Raw genomic sequence first — 9,425 nt, forward strand, 5'->3', positions numbered from 1 at the left:
TTAATGGATTCAAATAGGGCCTTACTATTCGGCTATGGTCCTGTTAAGTTGCAGATGATTATGATGGTAAGCGCTGCTTAGCTGAATTACTGTAGCGTCTAAATGGTACTGATGCAAAGTTACATACATTCTTTGTTATTTTGTGTTTTAGAATTACAGACATTCTTGTACTCCTCAAACTCCATTTAGCTATTTCATTGGACAATTGCTTGAACACAGGCTCTTTTAGAATTGATGTCATTCACAGGAGAAGATGGGAAGCTTGCTTGAAGAGTGGAGAATCACAGGAGAAAATGGGTAACGTGCACTCGCGCAGTGAGAACTGAGAAGCATGGCCTTCTATGTCCCTTTTTTTTGGGACAGCCTATATACTGTGGGCTGGGCTGGGATTGCCAAGTATCAAAGCTAGGCCTTTAAAGATTGCAGCCCATGGTGCATTTGTACTCCTTTTATTCGACATACTCTCTCCGTTCAAAAAAATATCATTCTATGAATTTTAAAATAAGAAGGGAGAATGATCTTGTGTACCCCTATTTATTAGCTATATTTGGCGCTAATTGATATCCGCATGCGCATACCAAATAGGGTAAAACGACCTATTTTTGGATAAATTTTGAATCATAGAATGACATGTTTTTTTGACGGAGGAAGTAAAATTTTTTCCCTCGTGAAATTAAATGTGCTATCTATATTTAGTGTGATAAATTGTCCATTGCTGATCCAAACTTAAATTTCTTGCAACCACTAGTAGAGAATTGGCCTTTAGTCCCGGTTGGTAGGGTGCAAATTTCCCGAAAATCCATCCGGGATAAACCAACCGGGACAAAAGGGGGGGTCTTTTGTCCCGGGTCACTCACCACGGCAGGTGCTGCAAAAAAAAAAAAGAAATCCTAGGCTCCCATTTCGCGCGTGCGCGCTGCGTAGGATTCGAACCCAAAACTTCCAGCCTCACGCGTAGCTTCCTTGCCATCCCACCTACACACCACATCTGACTATATAGGGGATGCTATCCTTTTTGTATTAACTCGTGGGGGACCCTTTTATCCCGGTTGGAAACACCAATCGGGATAAAAGACCCCCTTTTATCCCGGTTGGTATTACAAACCGGGATAAAAGGGTTCAAGGAATTTAGCCCTCTTTCAGTCACCTCGTTGGGGACCCTTTTATCCCGTTTGAAACACCAACCGGGATAAATGACCCCCTTTTATCCCGGTTGGTATTACAAACCGGGATAAAAGGGTTGAGGCTCTCAACCCTTAGCCTCACACCAACCGGGATAAAGGGGGGGTCTTTTATCCCGGTTGGTGTTTCAAACCGGGATAAAAGGCCTCTCAGAGTCTTTTTTTCCCACTAACCTTTGCAACCGGGATAAAAGGTCCCAGTTGGTGAGCCCCCCCCACCAGTGATCGAGCTTTAGTCCCGGTTGGTGAACCTTTTGTCCCGGGCCAACTTTAAACCGGAACAAAAGGGGGCGCATCGAAAGCAATTCTTTACTTAGTGAACTAAGCTAAGGACAAAGACTTCCGTTCAAAAAAAAAGACAAAGACTTAACTGATGGAGCAACTAGAGGTGCTTATAAGGCACTGTATCTGCTTGCAACTTTGCACTAGATCGAGATTTTTACATCAGCTGCTTCACCTTTTTATTTGTGTTTCTTTCTACTACTGCAACCGAGTTGGTTTATGGTAGACTGGTATCAACGGTAACAGGTGAACATTCCAGCTACAAGATTTAAATTATAGAAGCTTGGGCGTTTAATTTGGCCCATGCGCTAGTTGTCAGAAGAGAGGGGATCCAATATCGTCAAGTCAAACAGTGAGTACAGACCATCTGAAAACATCAATATAATCTTGATGACACGCGCTGTGAAGAAATTAAGCAGTAATGCTAATGCATGCATGAATTCGGCGACAATACAGGTACTACATAATGCTGAGAATGCTCCGTTCCCTAAGAGTGTAGTAACAGGTAATTTACCAGCGGTACGGTCGTTACAAAAGTCTTAAAACGTAATGGCCAATTTATCGCGGTAATTCGTATTTAAAGGCGCGCAAGTGCAAACCAGCAACTCATACCACAGCATATGCCAGAAATTCATTTTCAAAACGAGAGAGAGAAATGCTTCAAAAAAACGAGAGAGAGAGAGAGAGAGAGAGAGAGAGAGAGAGAGAGAGAGAGAGAGAGAGAGAGAGAGAGAGAGAGAGAGAGAGAGAGAGAGAGAGAGAGAGAGAGAGTTTTCAGAAGCGTCGCGCCAGCCAAGCTGAGGTCCATGAACCGCGGAGAGGGTGGTGAGAAGGCCATGGTGGAGAAGGGGAGCATGTGCAGGAGCTAGCACATTGGAGCAAGAAGCAAGCTTCCTCGCTCGCTTACTTTCGACCGGCCACACGCAGGTGCGCGTGAGTCCGCCGGCCGTGCTCCGGCGTGTCTCTACCTGCACGTGCCCTGCTTCTCCAACAGGGACCTTCTCACCAAGCACAAGAACGACACCGGCCGGCGTCAAGAGCTAAGCAAGGCCTCAACTACACTTCACTGTATCTACTAGCAGCTAGCTTCAGAGAATGAATGTGAATGGGAAGATGCAGTGGAGAATGTATGCTGGTGGTGTGGGTTTATATAGGCGCGAAGCCGAGACCGCCGGCCGGCCTGGACATAAACCAACCACACACACACACACAAACACGGGCAGGTGGTAGAGTCTTGAGCTGGGTTTGCGTGAGAAAGCGTGCGCCCATCGAGTGCGGTGTGCAAGGTGCGACGCAATGGCAATGCCGCTATGGGAGCGAGAGATGGGAGTAGGTTACGGCCGGGGGCTCCCTTAGATGTGACAGCAGTCAGTTTTTTTTTATGGCCATCTGTGACATCATGGCTCGCTTATAATATTGCTAGTTTCATGTCTGTTACGACATTAAAAAAAACAGAGAATAGAGAGTTGTGTCTAGCTTGCACCGGGTGTTTGGAATTGCAGGTGAAATGGGGAGCCCAAAATTTGAGTGCCGTGGGAGTTTCATAGAGATTTCATGCACGTTAAATATGGTGACATATCCATATATGTAATGACATGGCAACACAATTATAAAGAGAGAGAGGTAATGAGTTTTATCGAGTTGTATATGCATTGTTTCCAGTACTATGAATCCTGATGAAACTGGCATTGGGGGTCAAAGAGTTTCATTTTATCTGACCATATCCAATCACATGCCTTGCAATTCACTACTAAAAAAATAGTTTTCATGGACGATTGAAATGACAATTGAACGAGCGGGTGCGGTACCCGCTCCTGCTTTTTGCAGCTAGAAATATTTCTTTGCAAGAGCGGGTAAAACATCCACCCTGGAAAACAATTTCATGGGGCGGGTGAGGGGTGACCCGCCCTTGGAAACCCCATTTGCAGGGTGGGTAACCCCGTCACCCACCCCTAGTAACCGATTAAACAAAAGAAAGAAAAAGAAAAAAGAAAATGAAAAAAAGGAAATTGGAGTGCCAGTTGCCGGGGCCACGCTGGCCAGCCTTGTCGCTATGGTCGGGGTTGCCCGCGCAGGCCGTCCCCACCATGGAGGTGGAGCCGCCTGCGGCGGCCAACCTCGTCGGGTCCGCTGCCGGGGTTGAGCCAGCCGGCCACTCGCGCCGCTGGGGCACATGGCTCGCTCTGCCGGGTCCCGCCGGCTGCCTCTGCCGCAAGGGTCGAGGCTAGGGTGACTGCCACGCCGACCGCCTCCGCCGCGGGGACCGGTGCTGAGGGGGCTGCGTTGGCCGCCGGGGCTCCTCCGCGTGGGCACGCCGGAGAGGTAGGAGAGAGGAGAGAGAGGAGATAGGGCCGCGAGTGAGAGGAGAGGTAGGAGAGAAGAGGGAGAGGGAGGAGATAAGGTTGACTGGTTGAGAAGGAAGGGTGGGAGGAGAGTTTGGCCAATAGGAATGCTTAGTTTCGGAGTTGTGGATCGATGATGTGGCAAATGTATTTCTTCTCTAAACTTATAATACATTTTTGGACCACTAAACAATCTTAATGAAAAAGTTCTCAACTAAAAATTTTTCTTACTGAAAAAGTTCTCAACTGCAATTTTTAAAATCTCATCGAGCTCTACAATTTTAATATAAAGTTTGTATTCATCTGAGATTGTATGCAAAAGTTTGTATTCAAAAAATACAACCTTTAAACTTAATCCTTCCAATCCTTAGCATCAAATGAAAAACTTGTACGTTTGTGTTGTTGTCAAGATTAACGGATCAAGACTACAGCTAGAAAATTTTCTTTTACGCGCGTAAGGCCTCGGATGGTGGCGTAGGGAGACACGAGGTTAGACTGGTTTGGGTGAGGAAAGCCCTACGTCCAGTATGAGGAGCTGCTCGTGTTACCCACGCGGGGTCTGTAGTAGGGGTTACAAACGGGCGAGAGAGGGAGCCGGTCCTAAGTCTCTTGGGTGTGCACTGATGCTCGTTAGGTGAGTGTGTGGGTTCTGTTGGCTTGAGAGTCCTCCCGGTCTCAGGGCCCCTGGTTCTCCTTTTATAGCGCAAGGAGGGTTCAGGGTTACAGGCGAGACTGGGTGTTAGGAGAAGTAAAAGAGATAAGCTAAGTGAAGTAAAGTACAAGGAGAAGGACCAAGTTCCCGAGTCGCCGCCTCCTGCTCCGGCCTTCGACTCCTGTCAGCGCAGCCACCGGAGGAGGGTGGCTGCCGCCGGATCCTGTCGCCGATCCTCCAGGCGACCGTCGCCGCCGGGCATGATGATGGTGTCCGGTCGTGGTAACTGTGCACGTTGGGGGAGACGGCTGACCCCTGTTGTCTTGCTTACATCCCGTGGAACACGGATGTCACGTCCCTGTCGCCGGATACGCTGGGCACGAGAACGGGCAGCGCTCCCTCCTGTGTCGGGCGACGCATGCTATGAGTGCCCTATGGCGAATCAGGGGGAGCCGTGCCCACTGTAGCCTGTGCGGTCGTGGCTACAGTGTTCCGCCCGGTTACTTGTGGCGGGTCATGTCGTGGGGTGCGGGCGCCTTTCTGCGCGCCAGAGCCATGGCGCATTTATGGCAAGATCGGTGGGGGACCCACGAGATCCGCGCCCTCGTCTGCCGGCCTACGCCCGAGGTGGACCATTGTATTGTGGGCCCGAATGAGTCCGACCCCCTACGCCTAGGGTCAGGCGAGGCGGAGCCTTGCAGCAAGGGGTCAGGCGCACCCAACCCTGGGACCGTGGGTCGGGCGAGGCAGAGTTTCGCCATCGAGGGGTCGGGAGTGTCCGACCCAGGGCCCTGGGTTGGGCGAGACGGAGAGGGATGTTCCCTGTCCATGCTGGGTCTGCGGTAATCATCGTTACCGCAGGTGGGCCTGGGCCTTCATGATTGTTGTTTTAAGGGGCATTAGCAAGTCGTTAACGTTTCCCCCCAACAGTAGCCCCCGAGCCTGTGGTGGAGCAAGGATGCTCCTCCAGAGGCTGCTTTCGTCGTTCATCGGGGATCTTTACTTGCCCTTCGAGCTGCAGTTAATCAGAGATAGGGAGTGTTGTTTGCTCAGCTTGGCTGGGGAGATTGATCAGGCGAGATGTCCTGTGGATGGCTTGGCGTGGGAGGATTTCTTATTGTTCCGTAGGGCACTCTCGCCTCGAGACTTCAAATCGCGACCATCCGCGTGGTCATTGGTGCGATGCTAGCCCCCGAGCCCCCGCGCGTTGCAGGAGACCGATCAGGAGGCTAGGTCGACTTTTGATCGTTACCCCTCAAGCGTCCGTTCGCTGAGATGGAGGGGGTGAGCCGTGCCATGCTATTCTCGCCGGACGAACCGTGGTCCTCGTTGAGCTGGAAACGGGTTGATTCGAGTGGGGTCCCGATCCCCGTTCGGGGGGGGGGGGGGGTCCGGCTTGGGCCAAGCTAGTGGCGTACCCCAGATTCCGTCCGGCCAGTTCATATAGTTCCTGAGTCTGTTCGATCGGATACGGGGGCTCGTTGCCTTTCTTTGGGGAAAACCCATGAACTTTGATGCCAGTTCGGACTCGAACGTGAGGTCGGGATGCCCTAGACTGTCATGCGCCCGGGTGATGGCCGCTAGCGGACCCGTCCCTTCTCACCCCTCGCTCGGGGTTATCCTGGGGTGGTTGTTGAACCTGTAGTGGGCCAGCCTTCGAACCCCTGGACTGTAATGGGCCGTAGGGGCGTTTTCGGCCCCATATCCCTTTCTTACCTATTGGTGGGCCCTAGGCTGGACGTGGAGGAGGTTGTGCGCGTGCGTTCTCCGGGAGGCGAAGTGGGGGAAGATGTTGGCCCGCAAAACAAGGGAGGAGGGGATGTTTTCCTGCAGCAGGTCGTGCGCACGACTTCCCAAAAAGGTGGGCGTGACGGGGTGTACCTGGCGCTGCATTTACTGCGATGGGCCCACCTATTCCGCTTCCCACGCGCCTCCCTATAAGACGGGGGGTCTGCCTCGCCGATTCTGCCCACACCTGTTCTCAAACTTTTTCGCCTTCTCGCGCGCCCTTTGCCTTCTTGCGTGCTGTTCGCCTTCCTCAGCCTAGCGCAGCAGCTTCCCTCGCCCTCTGCCGTCGAACCTTTCTCCCCTTCACGATGGAGTCCTGGACGCGCTCAAGCTTCGGTACCTCGCGCGCCGACGACCTCATGAGGAAAGGCCTCCTCTGCGAGAGGACCAAGGGAGACGAATAGTGGTTCCCCGAGAGGGAAGATGTGCCGAATCCACCCGCCGGCTACGTCGTTTCGTTTGCCCGCTTCCACGAGAGGGGGTTCGCGACCCCGCCGAGCCGCTGCTTCCGCGGGCTACTGCACTACTACGGGCTCGAGCTGCAACATCTCAATCCCAATGGGATCCAACACATCGTGGCGTTCATCGCGTTTTGCGAGGGGTTCCTGGGCATCGAGCCCAACTTCTCGCTCTGGAAGTACTTCTTCGCAGTCAGCTTGTACCAGAGGGTCGAGAAGAAGGGGAGCCAGCAGCGAGCGACTCCGGTGCCGATAGGGTGCACCGCCATCCACCTCCGCCAGAACCGTGCCAAGGAGTATATGGCGATAAAGACCGCGGCGTCCCACAAGGGGTGGCATCAGCAGTGGTTCTACGTGAAGAACTACTCCAATTCCCCCTTGCCGACGTTCACGGGCCGCGTCATCAAAGCGGTGCTGGAGCTATGGTCGTACGGCCCGGTTGAAAAGGAGAAGAAGCGGATCACCGGTCTGCTTCAGGCCATCGAGCACCTAAAGGGAAAGGGCCTGACCGGGGCTGGAGTCATCGGGGCATACCACGCTCGGAGGGTGGCGTCACTGATGCTCCGGGTTCGCTCACTCGCCGACATGGTTCCCGGCGTGCCGACCGAGGGCACCGTTCTTGCGATGGGCGCGCTCGCTGACACTGAGATCCGGCAGCGAGTTGAGGAGGCACTGGACGACAAGGACGTCGATTGTTCGGTGCCCGGTCACCCCCCGATGCGCCCGGATGAGAATTTCGTCGAGCTGGTGAGGACTTCGCGCTCCCATCTCTCTCTCCTGCATTTCTTGGTTCGTTGCTCTGACACAGAGTTTTCGTATCCGCAGGGCCACATGACCCAAGTCGTGGACTCGCGCCCGTCGGTGCCAGAGGACGCGGAGCGGCGTCAGCAGAACCGCCTCTTCACCGAGAAGCAGAAGAGGCGTAAGGACAAGGAGACAGCGAAGAAGAAGAAGAAGGCTACCAAGGAGCTTCAACGGTGGCAGCGGGGCAGGGTCGTGTCGGACGACGACGACGATGACGATGAGGATGAGAAGGAGGAGGAGGAGGAGGAGGAGTATATTCTGGCCCCCCAGCCGGGCGCACTCGTTATCCGGGAGCAGCACTCCCAAACGGCCGCGAGGGACAAGGCGAGCGGACCGCCTGCCCAGGACCCGACCCCGCAAGGCTCTGGAGCCGCGCCCCCGGGGTCAGCGCGGGGCGTGCCTTGGGAGTCGACGGAGCCGACCCCCGACCCTCTGCCTGCATCCCGCGAGCAGAGGAGTAGCGGCAAGCGGCCGCTGCTAGATGCCTCGGGGTCGGCGTCGAGCTCAGAGGCGAAACACGCCCGTTGTCCTCGCGCTGAGGGAGTGTAAGTGGAAATTCCTTGCGCATCTTATTTCTGCCCCGGCATCGAGCCGTTTTTGATGATGTTGTTTGTTGTTTCACAGCGCCGCCCCTCCGGACTTCGTCCCGCCGCTGGCACCGAAGAAGGTGTTGCGGGTGTCGTCCACCTCCACGGGGCGAGCCGCGACCCCGTCGGCGGCGAGCGACGGTGTCGCCGGGGAGACTGCGGAGCCTACCGCGGAGGCGGCCCCTACGGCGGCAACCGGAGGAAGGGTGCCGCAGCCGGGCTCAAGGAAGGGTCCGACCCCTGCTCCGCCTTCTGCCTCCGCGGCTGACCCTGCGGGACAAGGTGTTGCCCCTGGGGTGCCGCCGACCGGCGAGGTGATAGACCTCGACGACGAGGCGGAGGAGGAGCCCGTGGCTCCAGCGGCAACGGCGGCAGCGGAGATGAGGGCAGTTGCCCCAGTGACCGCGACGGAGACGGCGGCAACAGCGGAGGAGGGAACGTCTGCCCCCGCGGTGGCGATGAGGACAGCGGCGGCGGTGGAGGCGGGGACACCTACTCCAGCGGCTGCGACGGAGACGCCGGTGGTGGCGGGGGCAGGGACGCCTACTCTAGCAGCCGCGACGGAGGTGGGGACGCCTACCCCAGCGGCCACGACGGGGGCCGCGACGGCGGCGAGAATGGGAACGCCCGCTCCGGCAGCCGCGACGGAGACAGTGACGCATGTGCCAGGGCCATCGACGAGACCGACGGCATTAGGGGTGGTGGCGCCTGCCCCGACGGCGACGTCGGGCTCGGCCAGAGCGGCTCCCACCCTTATCCCGGTTAATCCCATCCCGAAGGCGTGGGGTGGGCCTAACCTGCGCTGGAGGTCATGCGATGACCCGCAGAGACCCCTCTTCGTGCTGGACGACGCCAAGGAGTGGGGCAAGTGGCATGCGGTGCAGGGCGGGCTTGCGAATGTCTGCGCTGCCCTGTCTTCTGCGATGGGGGAGCTGGACGGCGTCGTCGTCCCCGGTGGCCAGGTGCGGTGTTTTCCCTGATGGTTGTTTTCCTCTCGTTCCTCCGTTGCTGAGCATAATTTGTTTTATAGGCCCTCCAGGAATGCAGCTAGGGGAAATCCGATTTCCTCTGGCTCGAGCGGGGGCTCTGGGATCGCTTCTCCGTGGAGAGGCAGCAGACCGGGGAGCTGACCGCGCAGGTCGCCGCCGCTCAGCAGGTCATCACCGACTTGCGCAAGCGCGAGCAGGCAGCGCGGGAGGACGCGCGGCGGGCGGAGGACAAGTTCCAGGCTGTCGTCGAGAAGGCTCGCCTCGATCTCAAGGAGTTCTAGGCTGCTGCCGAGAAGGCCCGCCACAATGCCGAGGAGCTCGCACGGCTGAAGGGGGACTACG

The sequence above is a fragment of the Setaria viridis genome, chromosome 3 (genome assembly GCF_005286985.2).
Source record: "Setaria viridis chromosome 3, Setaria_viridis_v4.0, whole genome shotgun sequence".
Classification (NCBI taxonomy): Eukaryota; Viridiplantae; Streptophyta; class Magnoliopsida; order Poales; family Poaceae; genus Setaria; species Setaria viridis.